The sequence below is a fragment of the Pan troglodytes genome, chromosome 21 (genome assembly GCF_028858775.2).
Source record: "Pan troglodytes isolate AG18354 chromosome 21, NHGRI_mPanTro3-v2.0_pri, whole genome shotgun sequence".
In the NCBI taxonomy this organism is placed as follows: domain Eukaryota; kingdom Metazoa; phylum Chordata; class Mammalia; order Primates; family Hominidae; genus Pan; species Pan troglodytes.
Window position 1 is genome coordinate 63,501,624 of NC_072419.2, and position 13,794 is coordinate 63,515,417.

The window sequence follows — 13,794 nt, forward strand, 5'->3', positions numbered from 1 at the left end:
CCCCACTTAATATCGCCTTAATACCACCTATTACATGGGATGGGGATTGTACCAAAAACTGAGGGGCAGGGAGGCTCAGGACACGCCTCCGCTGGGAGCAACAGGCTCCAGGCCAGAGGTTACTCGAAGCACAGAAAGCCATCTCCAGGAGCCCCACCCAAGTTAGAGGAGGCAGGGCAGGAGAGGACCGGGCTGGCCCAGGCCCACCATCAAAAAAAGGAAAACACACTTCAGATGATGTGGTAGGCAGAATAACACCCCCTCAGACACATCCAGGTCCTGACCCCGGAAGCTGTGGGTACGCCACCTCCCGGGTCCTGATCCCGGAAGCTGTGGGTACGCCACCTCCCGGGTCCTGATCCCGGAAGCTGTGGGTACGCCACCTCCCGGGTCCTGATCCCGGAAGCTGTGGGTACGCCACCTCCCGGGTCCTGATCCCGGAAGCTGTGGGTACGCCACCTCCCGGGTCCTGATCCCGGAAGCTGTGGGTACGCCACCTCCCGGGTCCTGATCCCGGAAGCTGTGGGTACGCCACCTCCCGGGTCCTGATCCCGGAAGCTGTGGGTACGCCACCTTCCAGGTCCTGATCCCGGAAGCTGTGGGTATGCCACCTTCCACAGCAGCAGGGACTTTGCAGATGTGATGAAAGATTTTTGAGTTGGGAGATTATCCTGGATTATCCTCATGGGCCCCAAGGAATCATAAGGGTCCTCATAACAGGGGAGGCAGGAGGCCAGAGAATAAGCTGTGACAGCGAAAGCAGGGGTCAGGGTGGTGTGACTGCGGCTGGGAACCTTGAGCCAAGAAAGGGGGCTCTGTCTCCTAGAAGCCAGAAACAGCAAGGAAACAGATCCTCCCCCAGGCCCTCCAGAAAAGATGCAGCCCTATGGACCCCCTGATTTGGGCCTAGTAAAACCCATTTCAGACTTCAGACCTCCCAAACTCTAAGAGAATAGATGTGTGTTGTCTTAAGCCACTAAGTTGGCGGTCACTGGGTTCAGCAGCTGGAGGAATGAATACAGTTTCTCTCCTGAGATCCACACTGAAACGCCTCCTCTCCACAGGTGCTCTGCTAGGAGCCAGAGACACAGCGGCAGCCAGAGATGGAGCTCCGGGGTCCAGAGGCTGGGCGTGCGTAGCACAAAAGAGGGTCATTCAAACCCTAATTAAGTGGCGTGAAGGAGGGAAGAGGCCTCTGGGTGAGCAAGACCAAAGAAAAGGACTAGATGTGAGGTGTGAGGGTGTGCGGGGAGGGCGTTTTATAGAAACATCTCCCGAAGGGGGTCAGAGGATGAGCAGAACTAACACAGCTAAAAGGGCAGGGAAAAGCGTTCCCGGCAGAGAGAACCGAATGCGGAAGTCATGATGAGAAAGTAGTGAGGAGAGGGCACAGGTGCACGATGTCCCCTGCAGGGCCTCTGGCAGCGGGAGGTCAGGTCTTGCTGAGCGCTGGGAAGCCGGGAGGAGTTCTAAGCAGGAGTGGAGATGACGGGCTCTGCCACTCGCAGACCCAGCTGACTCGCTCCCCGACCCCTAGTCCGACCCTCGCCCTCGCCTCACTCTGCTGCTCTTTGGAAAACTGCAGGCCGGACATTCTGAAGGCCTGCATGTTGTGAACGGTTGCTGGGCCGCAAGGATATTCCTCAGAAGAAAAGGAGCAAGAGAGCGAGCCAGCGAGCACGGCCAGAGCATTCCCAGGCTAGCATGATGTCATGGAGGGAGCACAGGCTTGCGGCTGCGGTGAGTCAGGCCGTGCACCTGGAGTCAGCCCAGCAGCAACCCCAGCCTGCAGGGAAGCCCGGGAAGGAGATCAAAGGAGCCCAGAAGGAAGCCGGCCCCACCCTGGCAGCCAGCTCCCGGGTCCAAGGGGTGCCCCTTCTGAGCTGCAGGCTGGGGAGGACTCAGCCCGGGCCCCAGGCTCCCCCACCTCAGCTTCAGGGAATGCCCTGCTTTCCTGCCAAATCATAGAACAGTCCCTGGCATCCCCCAGACGGGAAGAGGAAGTCAGGGAGGTCCAAGGCTTTTTAAAAATACGCTTTCTTGAAGACGGTGCATATCCAGGAAGGCTAAAATTAAAGCTTTGGGGAGTAAGGTGGAAAAATACACAAAGAGGCACAATATCCTCCTGCCCCAGACAGAGCTCGGGTGGCCACCCACAGCCCTCTCACCCACCCCACGGCTGTCTGTCTCCCTCTGGGCAGGGCCAGCTGACTGCAGACAGCACCAACCCAGCCACTCATGGGAAAGTCAGGAAGATGCCCGTCCAGCACCCGGAGGCCAGCGTTGTCACAGTCAGAAAGTGAGTCAGTGGCCCTTATGTTCTAGCCCTCAGTTTCTCCATCCACAAGACAAAGGGTTTGGAGTTTATCAAGGTCTCAAAAACTGCAACTTATTAATAGGATAGCTAAGAGAGGAAAATGAGAGGATCAAAAATCCAAAATGCTCTGTGGTGAAATGAGGTTGGGAAGCACCACACGACACATTGCTCCTTAGAGATGTCATAATGCACCTTAGCTCTTTAAAGGCTCTGAAAAGTCCTGCTGCAAAGAAATGTCTGCTCCGGCAATGGAGTGCAGTAACGAGCCGTTCAAACTTGTGTCAAGGTGTGGATCACAGAGGCAGGGGGTCAAGAGGGAAGAGAAATACGGTGACAAATGGAAGGCTCTCCCTTCTTAGAGACACAGCCACCAGCAGAGACAATCAGGGGGTGAGAGGCCCGGAATCCTCTTTGTGATGAAATCCCCAGGGTGGTCCTCGGGTCCCACAGTGGGTGCTCAGGGATGTAGGCTGTAGGGCTCCAGGCTCTGGGTTGAGGAAAATTGGAATTAAATTTCAGTGAAGTAACCCTGAGCAAGTCAGCCTCTGTCCATCAGGTTCTTTTGTTTGTAAAATGGAGGTAGCCATGAGGATTGTTCTGAGAATGAGTTAAATGGAAAGATATGCTCAAGATGCCAGCGCAAAGCCAGAGACTCAAGGTTCGCAGCTGGTTGGAGCAAACCTCAATGTCAGTGTGAATCTTCCACCATGGGATTCAAGCTGCCTTGGCTCTAAAGTAAGATCACAGCTGCAGTGAGCTGACCCCAACTCAAGATGGAACCATCTTAGAACAAGGTGCGGAGCGAGCCCTCTGAACCGTATGGTACCTGAGAGGCAAGCACTGTTGTCCCCTCTCACAGGTGGGAGACTGAGGCTCAGAGATACGCAGGTAGTGAATGGAGCCACCCCAGAGCCTTGTTCCAGCAAAGTGTCACCCCTGCACGGTGATGGTTTGATGGTGGAGGGAGAGCTACCACCCAGAGAACCCGGGGGGTTCCCCTTCCACTCTTCTCACCCCACACTCCCCCTGCCCCAGCAGCTTGCAGGGGCTGAGCAATTAACTTCCCTGCCTCAAACCCTTTATCAGCTCTTAGGATAAAAAGCCGAAGCTCTCTAATGTGTTCTGTGATAAAGAAGACTATGGAACTGACAGTCCAAACCGAGAAACTGGGGAGAGAGAGGAGGCATTATTGTCAACTCCAGGTCATCCAACCTGTAAGGCCCTGGATGGTCCGGCCCCTGTCTCCACAGCTTCCTCCCACCCAGCCCTCCTCATCTGTGCCAGTCTCCAGCCCACCACAGCCCCTCACACATGCTGTTCCCGCTGCCGGCAACACTGTTCCCTGCCTTTTCACCTCCCTCACACCTGCCTGTTCTTGAGCATCCCAGGGAAGCGTCCACTGACGCCCTAATGGTGCATCCACGTCGGACACCCTCCAAGCCCAAGTCCTCTCCCCTGTGCCATCTGGGCTGGAGTTTCAGTTTGTTTGTATAGTTTTTTGGGTTCTCCTCTTTTCCTGCCAGGTTTTAAGCTTTTTGTCAGCAAGAACCAGCCCTATTTTGTTCAGCCCTGGAGCAGCCTCTCCACCAGGCACACAGCTTAGCACAAAGCAGGCCTCAGATGCACGCTGGACAAATGTGCTGGTATCCTCTGCATCCTTATGGCCAGTAAGGTTTTCTGGTTTCACTTCCAATAGTTTACATTATTAAAAGAGAAATGGTAAACACTTTTTCAGATTATTCAGGTAGCTCCAGAAATGGCTCTGACTCACAGTTCACTGGGGCCTTAGCCCACCCAGCCCACTCTATGCCCTACTGGGCGCCCACTCCCAGGCCATGGGCACCCAGCTGCACATCCTAGTTGAAGGGAAACCCTCATCAGCCCCTGGGCACCTCCATACCCCCCACCTTCACAGGCCTGGCTATGGAACCAGGGGGCTGTCAAATTACCTCAAATTGACCCCTCACTGGAAACTGCCAGGCTGCATGGGCTTCCGGTTGAGTGCCCCCATTTCCTGTCCCCATCATCTCTTCTGAGCCACCTCCTTTCCCCACATCAGGCAAAAATCAAGAGGACTCAGGCGGGCAGAAAGCAACAGCTGGGAAGAAAGCACATCTCACATTTCCTTTTGGACCTGACTCTTGTCCCTCTTTGCTTAAGATACCAGGGTTTGAGCCCCAGAATTTCTGGAAAACTGGAGGCTCTACTGTTCCATTCAACCCAGGCATGATCCATCCAGAAACCCAGCGGAACTGAGCCGCGAGCTGGATTCCAGCTCACAGAACACACCAAGAACTCTGGGGGTTCCCCCCAGAAAAATCTGGGGGGCACTGCAGAGCTTCTGACACGGCTCTGGGGGAAATCCCACACGGATGGGCAGCTCCCTGCATCTGGCACTGTGGAGATGGGCGGGCAGCCATGGAGGATGGGGAGACTCATCTTTCTAGACTTCTCCTGGGGACCGCATTTCCTCCAGCCTCCAGGTCCAGACCAAAATAGAATGAGGTAAATTCAGCCCCTTTCCTGCAGCACACTCAAGGAATAAACAAGCACCACAAATACAGTCTTCGGGCTGGGTCATCTTTCCAACCTCATTTTTTTTTTTTTTAAGAGAACCACAGGCTGTTTTAAGATTCCAAACCCAGAGACAGAAAAAGTGCAGCAAAGCAGGGCGACAAGGGGAAAGAAACTTGACAGTGCTTTGCAGACAGAAACAAGTGACGCAATTTCCAAATTCAAGATTCTCAAAAACAGAGGCTGGGTTGGAACATCTAGAGAAGGCCAGAGCGGGGTGTTCTAAGACTTATTCTCACGGTAGCATCCTGAAGCCGGGGGGGTCGAGGAAGGGGGCAGGCTGAGGACGTCAGCTTGCACGTAGTAGACCCTCACCAGGTCCCAGAAGCTGTGCCGGTGCCAAAGCTGCCCCTTGCCAGGAAGCCCTCCCGGCTGCCCTGTGTGGTTGACACTTGGCCTCTGTCATGCTTCAGTGACCCCAGAGGCAGGTCCTGAGTCAAGGACTTGAATGCAAGTAGTTTGTCTGAGAGGTGACCCCAGGAACCACCTGGAGAGGGCGGGGAAGTAAGGCAAGCTTGGAGATCGTCAAAACAGAACACTGTGGGCCTAGGACTTAAGCCCGTCAGAACCTCCTGGAGCAGCTCCAGAGGGGTGCACCTGAGGACGAGGGGGCTGTCTCCTGAGGGCGAGGGGGCTGTCTCCTGAGGGCGAGGGGGCTGTCTCCTGAGGGCGAGGGGGCTGTCTCCTGAGGGCAAGGGGCTGTCTCCTGAGGGTGAGGGACTGTCTCCTGAGGGCGAGGGGGCTGTCTCCTGAGGGCGAGGGGGCTGTCTCCTGAGGGCGAGGGGCTGTCTCTTGAGGGCGAGGGGCTGTCTCCTGAGGGTGAGGGACTGTCTCCTGAGGGTGAGGGGGCTGGGGAATTCTCCATAGACCTTGACTCTGACTCCTCAGTGGGTCAGAGAAAGTTCCCCGCAGAGCTCCCACATAGGGGAAGGTGTGTGGGGAGGGGAAGCCTCGAGGTCTGCGGCTCAACGGGTCCATCTCTCCAAGGAGGAGTGGAGGCCCTGTCCAAGGTGGCAGTTGGTGAGGCTGACATGGTGGGAGTCACCACCTGAGCAGCCAGACATGGGCTGGAGGAGAAATGCTGTCTACACTCATGGCAGGGACCCCCGCCAGGACAACCTGTGGTGGCATCTGCAGAGAAAAGACTCAAACACCAGTGATGCTGGGGAAGCTGGAGGATCCCTCTTATGTCCAGGAGCCAGACTAGGGCCTCAGAGATGCTTTTCCTACTGCACCGTGAGCCCCCGCATGTGGAACACCCAAGGGGAAAGGGATGGAGGCAGGACTCAGCTGGAGAAAGCTTTCCAAGGAGAATGACCATGACAGGTTTGTTGGGAGGCTCCTGGTTCCAGCTCTCAATCCCACTTGCAAACCTGACTCCCAAACCACCCCACCCACCCTCTCCCACTTCCGGGACCTGTGGGTTCAACCCCAGAGCAAGAGGCTGAGCCCGCTCCCTAAGCTCACAGCATGGAGGGGAAAGAGCCTGCTATTGAGGACACCTCAAGTGCCACCTTTAAAGCGCCCCTAACTAGGCCCTGGGGAAGAGTTAGGAGACAAAGAACCCTTACCCCCAAAAGGCTCTTATAATCTCATTTCCACTCAAGAAGCAAAGCCACATGGAGTGCTCTGTGCCAGGCACTGAGGTCGCCACAGCTGAAAGCCCAGGGGTTACAAGGACTCCAGTCTGGGGACCCCGTGTGGCTGTGACCCAGGTCACTCAAGTTCAGAAGACATCGAGCCACAGCCAGAGCGTAGGGATTCAGGTTGAATTTTAAAATAGGTGGGGCTGAGATAGACGGAGCGATAGTGGGAGAGGACTCTGCATCAACTCCCTCTAAACGCTGGGTGACTGTCACCTTCAGAAACAAGCAAAGCAGGAGAAACACATAGGCAGGAGGAGCCCCAGGGAATATGGCCACTGAAGGGTAAGTGGCGTCCTGGACAGGACAGAAGGACAAGAAGTAAAAGCAAAGGGGTCTGGAATAAATGATTGACTTTCATTAATAAAAATGCAGATGCTGGGTCCTTAATTATGAAAACTGTACCCTATTGATATAAGGTGTTAAAATAGGGGAAACCAGGCGTGTCTGCGCATCTGTGTGCTGTGTCTGTGTCTGTGTTTCTGTGGATCTGTCTGTGTTTCCACGTGTTTACGTGTACAGGAGACAGCTGGAAATGAGGCTGGGGCTGAAAGGTATCTGTATAAAGATAGCTATCAACACAGATATCAACAGACATCTATATCCAGGGAGATGGCAAGGCCAGGGCCGGCTTCATGGGCATCTGACCCGTGCAGTCACACAGGGCCCGACACACAGAAGTACGCCGAGCTTGGTTTCATGCTCTGCTGTTGCTGTCTTGAAATCCTTTATACATTTTTGACACATTTTCATTTTGCACTGGGCCCAGAAGGTGACACAACCAGTCCTGGGAGCTTGTTTTTAAACATTCATGATGAAAACTCCTAGCCCCTACACATGACTTGTTGGGGTTAAACATGGGAACCTGTATTTTTCTCTTCCAATATATTTGCAGGAGGTTCTGACAACAGCTGGGTTTGAGCACCACCTCGGACAGATGTGTGTGAGGAGCTGCACAGCTGGTGTTTGGTGGTAGCTGGTGTTTGTTTGGTGGTAGCTGGTGTTTGGTGGTAGCTGGTGTTTGTTTGGTGGTAGCTGGTGTGTGTTTGGTGGTAGCTGGTGTGTGTTCGGTGGTAGCTGGTGTGTGTTCGCTGGTAGCTGGTGTTCGGAGGTAGCTGGTGTTTGGTGGTAGCTGGTGTTTTGTAGTAGTAGCTGGTGTTTGGTAGTAGCTGGTGTTTGGTGGTAGCTGGTGTTTGTTCAGTGGTAGCTGGTGTTTGTTCAGTGGTAGCTGGTGTTTGTTCAGTGATAGCTGGTGTTTGTTCGGTGGTAGCTGGTGTTTGTTCAGTGATAGCTGGTGTTTGGTGGTAGCTGGGTTTGTTTGGTGGTAGCTGGTGTTTGTTCGGTGGTAGCTGGCGTTCGGTGGTAGCTGGCGTTCGGTGGTAGCTGGCGTTTGTTTGGTGGTAGCTGGCGTTTGTTCAGTGGTAGCTGGTGTTTGTTTGGTGGTAGCTGGTGTTTGTTTGGTGGTAGCTGGTGTTCAGTGGTAGCTGTTTGTTCGGTGGTAGCTGGTGTTTGTTCAATGATAGCTGGTGTTTGTTCGGTGGTAGCTGGTGTTTGTTCGGTGGTAGCTGGTGTTTGGTGGTAGCTGGTGTTTGCTGGTAGGTGGTGTTTGGTGGTAGGTAGCAGTGAGCGAGGTAAGTGGGAAGGTGGGAAGAAGACAGGATGGGCGAGGGACTTCCCACTTAAGTATGTTCAACTTCGGCTGTGTCACCCAGAGGTACTTGACATCCCTCCCTCCACCCTGTGCTTCTCAGTCAGGGCCTAGTTAGAGGCCCTTTTAAAGATGGGACCCTGACAATGTCTGGTGACATTTTTGGTTTCACAACTGAGTGTGGGGATGTGTCATTGGCATCTGGTGGGCAGAAGCCAGAGCTGCTACCAAATGCCCTACTATGCCCAGGATGGCCCTTAACCCCAGAGAATGAGCCACCCCCAAAGGTCACTACTGCGGAGGCTCGGAAACCGAACCCTGACAATGACAGGGTATAAACACTTCAGCTCTCTTGACGGGACTAGGGTGAGGGTGCAACTTTGTCTCCAGAACCTCTAGCAGGAAGAGTGAGCCAAAGTCACCCTTCGGGGTGCTCTGTGCAGCACCGCTCCCTCACCTGGCCTCCCCATCTCCCCACTGCCCGATGCTCCTAAAGGCCTTTCCTGGAAACATTTTCTAATCCTTCACTCTCACAGCCACACAATCCTCAGCTGAGGGTGAGCTTCGGAGAAACCTGACCTGAAACCGGTGGCCAACAGGTTTCACTTGATGGCAGCTTCACTCAACTGGCAGTGGCTGCCTTATTTAGAGACCTGTACCAAGGATCCAGGGGAAGGGATCCATTAGCAATGCCTGCCTTGGTCCCGGGAGGAGAAGGGTGGCATGCGTGCTGGAATGCAAGACCAGGTGTCAGCTTTCCTTCTTCCCTTCTTGGGGTGGCAAAATGGAAAGCCATGGGCATTGTTGAGGAAAAAGAAGAACATGGCACCAACAGAGGTTGCGATAGGAAGACAAAGGAAGAAGCAGGGTTTGGAAGAACCTTGAGTATTTACCCACATGCCTACTTCCAATCTGAACTTGAACTAGCTTCATTCACTGTGGTTGTCTCCTTTAAAACATCATCATTTTCCTGGTAAGCCTGTATTCCCCACCCTTAGAGTTAGTATTTGAGCAGACACTTTTCTTCCCAGCTACAGATGACTGCTTGTGACCAAACTGAAAAATATTAATTCTCTTTGTCTCCTGCCAAAAAAGCTAAAGCAATTACAGATCCTGATTCGAAGCACAGATGTTAATACATTTGGAAAAATGAGCTTCTATAGGCGAGCAGAGGCCCAGGGCCAAGCATGAAGTGCTTTTGGAATCAAAGTGCCAAATCAAGTTATCCAGAGAGCTGCCTCCACGAAAGCCCATTCTTCCCAAATGCATTCCAGTGTAAAGAACCCCAGGCTGCCGCACACACGCTGATGTCTCCCCTATTTGCAAACAAGAACCGACTTACCCTTGGGCACCCACTGGCACACAGCTGTAAATAACATAATTATAATCATTACAGGGAAACATCCATAGGATCAGAAAGTATCATAATTACAGGCAATTTTCACTTTTTGGAAATTGGGCTCAGATGCTGAAGAAAGATTGCAAGTAAGGCATTCTCAAGTTTCAGTTCTGGAAGAGAAAGCACGTTGGAGCATTTGCTAGGACAAACTAGCTCCAGGGCAAAGATACTGTGGCCGGCACTCACTCATCCAGCAGGCATCTGTTGTACATGCACTCAGGCACACAGGACCAGACCATGTGGTCTGTGAATTCAGAAAGCCCACATCTTCAAAGGGAAAGCCGGGTCGTGCTTTCATCCTTTCGTGCATTTGGTGTCTTACTGAGCACCTACTATGTGCCAGGCTCTAGGCAAAATAGATACCACAGTGAGCAAAACGAACAAAACTCCTCCCCTTGTGGACCCCCTGTCACTGTCTCTGCTGGGCCCCACTCAGATCTTCACTATGCAGCCCCACACGGTTCAGCAAGTGTCCACATGCTGTCCAAGTCTGTGCAACTTCCAAGGGGTGGAAAAAGAGGTGGCTCCAGGTGCGTCTGCAAAGCCTCACTACACACTACTGGGACAGGCTGGGCAGGTCACTGGTCTCTGCCTCAATTTCCTTGTGTGGAAAATATGAATTGCTCCACCATTTCCCAATTTACAGGACTGGACTGCCATGAGGAGAAAGAAAAAAGTGTATCCACCAGCCAAGGAAGAAAAACATATGCGACCGGGGAAAGATGCAAGCTTCTCATCCTTAATCCCCAACCCAGTATTGTGCCTTCATTTCCTTGTCTGTGAAAGAGGGTGTGGGAGCAGGCACGGTGGTTCATGCCTGTAATCACAACACTCCGGGAGGCCAAGGCAGGAGGACAACTTGAGGCCAAGAGTTTGAGATCAGCCTGGACAACACAGTGAGACCTCATCTCTACAAAAGTAAAAAACTAGCCAGACATAGTGGTGTGTTCCTATGGTCCTAGCTACTTGAGAGGCTCAGGTGGGACGATTGCTCCAACCCAGGAGGTAGAGGCTGCAGTGAGCTGTGATCACTCCACTGCACTCCAGCAGAGCAACAGAGCAAGACCCTATCTCTCAAAAAAAAAAAAAAAAAAAAAAAAAAAAGAGGGGTGGGCAGGGATAAGGGTGTCTCCATGAGGGGTTGTTGTGGGAAGCAGTAAAGAGTCCCCATTGCGTGCAATTAGCTTTTGTCATCATGACTGTTCCCAAAGGCAGCTATCCCTTCTCCCAGTATAGACAAGTGTCATGGGAGAGAGGAGGCTCCAAGATCTCATTGTGGACCCAGTTAAATCGATGGAAATGTAAAGGGAGCAGACCTTTCCCACAGGTGGTCTACAAGAGGGGCAGGACTGACCACCTCGTGGGGACACCTGCTTGGCTTCACTGAACATGATATAACACCTACGGGGAATCAGGGAAAATGTGGGCAACCTGCTGAGCCCCCGCCCGCCGCAAACTCTCAGCGAACGGAATCTGTTGCCATCGATTCCCAGCCACCACCCGTATGCTCCCTGTGAAGCCAGGCTTGGGATGAATTATGGGAAGAAATAACAGGGACAGAGATCAAAAAAAGCCACCAAGGCCCACCAGATGGCCTCAGGCCACAGGACAGGAAGCCAACGGGCATTTGGCCCCCGGATGCTGAGTAGGGGATACTGGCCGTGTCTCTGGCATTAACTGGATTGAACACAGTGGTTTGCCATCTCTGCCCAGCTGGGTGGCTTTTTCCAGAGGGATCCTTGCAGATCCATGAGAGGACCCCAAGCGGAACCAAAGGCATTAAGGGCCTGCCCCTCCCGCTCAGGCAGCTTCAGTCTGGGTTCTGGAGTGGGGCCCAGAGAAAGGGACTGCGAGGAAAAATGCCAAGGCTCCTTGATGAGGGCTGCTCTCCTCTGACCTTCCAGGACATCCTGGAAGTTCCCAGCAGCCAGAAGGAATCCTCCTTGCCCTCTGAAAAGGCTACTCAGGAAGCTGACCTGGCACATCCTGAGAAGGCAGCTCAAAACCAGAGCTCATGCCCTGGGGCTGAGGTGTAGTGGCAAGGGGTAGAAGCCAGGAGACAAGGAAACAGGCACGTAGCCTTCAGGAGCAGCAAGAAGCTCCAGAGGCTTCTGGAAGCTTCCAGAAGCCTCTGGAGCCAGAGTCCAAAGGGATCTTCACCCTTAGCCAGTCCCTTTCCTGTGCCATTGAGACTGACAATTGTGGTCTGGACTACACTTTGGGCTCAGTCTCATGGGAAGAAAAACAGTCTTCTCTGAGACACCAAGCTGAAGGGAACATGGAATGTGTCACAGAAGGCCAATACATGGTGAAACCCCATCTCTACTAAAAATAAAAAAATCAGCCAGGCATGGTGGTACATACTTGTAATCCCAGCTACTTGGGAGGCTGAGGCAGGAGAATCACTTGAACTTGAGAGGTGGAGGTTGCAGTGAGCTGGGATCGTGCCACTGCACTCCAGCCTGGGCAACACAGTGAGACTCCATCTCAAAAAAAAAAAAAAAAAGGAATCTCTTTCCTTCCTCTTGGGCATGTAAGACAGCTCATGGGTGAGAAATTAGAGAGATCTTAGCCACCTGTTCACACCCCAGCACACGGGGAATCACCTGGGAGCTTTTAAAGCACACCAATGACAGTTCAACCCCTACGGATCAGGAGTTTTAAAAGCCTCTGTGATTCTATTGCACAGCCAAGGCTGAAAACCAGCTCAGGACTCATCAATGGACCCATCTGAGCCCCAGGTGAGGGAATCAGCACTATGGGAATCACTGAGGCACGGCCATGGCTAAGATGGTGACTGCTGAAATCTAAGAGCCTGGGTTTGAGCCCCACCTCTGCCACTTTGTAGCTGTGTGCTTTTGGGCAAGTTACTTCCCACCTCTGAGCCAGGCTCCGCACCTGTAAAATGGGGATGATACATCTTCATAGGAACCTTTCCAAGGCATGAAACAAAGCTGAAGTGTCCAGCACAGTCATAAACAGTAAGCACCACGCAACAAGAAGCCTCAACCACAGGGTGGAGACGTGCTCTGGAACGTGACCATGGCCCTCTGCCCAAACACGCTCATGGGGGCTAACGGCAGGGCAAAACCCGCCCAGAGTCTTGCTACCAAGTCATGAATCCGCACATCACCAGTTGCCGCCACCCCAGCATCCCCAGGAGAGGACTGGGCAAGGAGCCCTTGGCCCACTGCCCGAGGGCCGCCCTGTGAGGGGGCTGCATCGTTCCTCCTACCACATCCAGCCCCACCTACCTTCTCAGGTTTATGGACCAAAATCATCACGGCGTCCCCAGGGAGCTTCTCAGAAAGGCAGAAACTCAGGGCCCCCATCCCAGGGCTAGTCGAGGGCAAGAGCCTCTGCCTGGGCTGAAGGGACCCAGGAAACTGAGCCCAGGCCTCCTCTGCCAATCCATCCTGTGTGGTGGGGACAGGCAGGGGGCAGCTCCCTCTTCCTCAGAGTGACTCAGGCTGCAGCTGATCCAAATCTTGGCCCTCGAGACCACGCTGAGGTCACCCTCCTGGCAGCCAAAATCACTGAGATGAACCCAGGGACATTTTCATCCAGCTGCCAACATCATCTCGACCTTGGTGGCGGCCGACTCCCTTGGAGCAGATTCTGCTGCCCTGGCTGGCCTTGGCCTCCCAGGGAGGTTCTCAGAGGCCAGCTCCCAAAGCAGAAGTTTGTCGCCTACATGTGGGGCAGCGCTGTGGAGTGGGGCAAGCCTGACACATGCTCAGGGAGACACGGGGAAGACTGGGATGGAAGATGCCAGGTCCCAGCTCCACAGCAGAAACAGGGCAAACAGCACAACCCCTACCCCAAATATCCTCACCTTCACCTGGAACCAAAGTCTGCACCAATGGAGACAGGAGCAAGTCCAGCTCCTGGAAGCCAGGCCCCTGCTGGCCTGGCCTCAGGCCTGGGGTTCAGAAAATGAGGATAAGACTCCGATCCTTTCGCAGCCCCCTCTCACCCCAGCAAGGCCTCTGGAGCCAAGGCCACTGTCCCCAGACCTGCCTCTGAGCCCCCACTCGCTCCACAGCCCGCCAAGGGCGGCTCCAACATGTCTTTCCAGCTGTCTGGGGCCGCGCTTTAAGCAGAGCCGCAGGGCTATGGAAGGCCTCCAGCTCGGCTCATTATCGGAATTTAATCTGGATTCCGAGAGATCAAGAGGACTCAGTGGAAAGTGACTCCCACAAGGGGAGAGACG

The 13,794-nt window shown here is 53.7% G+C and overlaps 1 protein-coding gene and 1 long non-coding RNA gene across 3 annotated transcripts in view; one reads left to right on the forward strand and one right to left on the reverse strand.

The window, feature by feature from the left end:
- The window catches only part of BMP7 (bone morphogenetic protein 7), a 97,773-nt gene that overhangs the window by 42,255 nt on the left and 41,724 nt on the right, over positions 1-13,794 (reverse strand). The gene's annotated exons all lie outside the window — the stretch shown is intronic.
- On the forward strand, positions 2,731-4,879 carry LOC104003629 (uncharacterized). The gene is made up of 4 exons (XR_010154126.1): positions 2,731-3,111; positions 3,404-3,531; positions 3,841-3,984; positions 4,377-4,879. It is a non-coding gene; the product is annotated as an uncharacterized LOC104003629 (long non-coding RNA).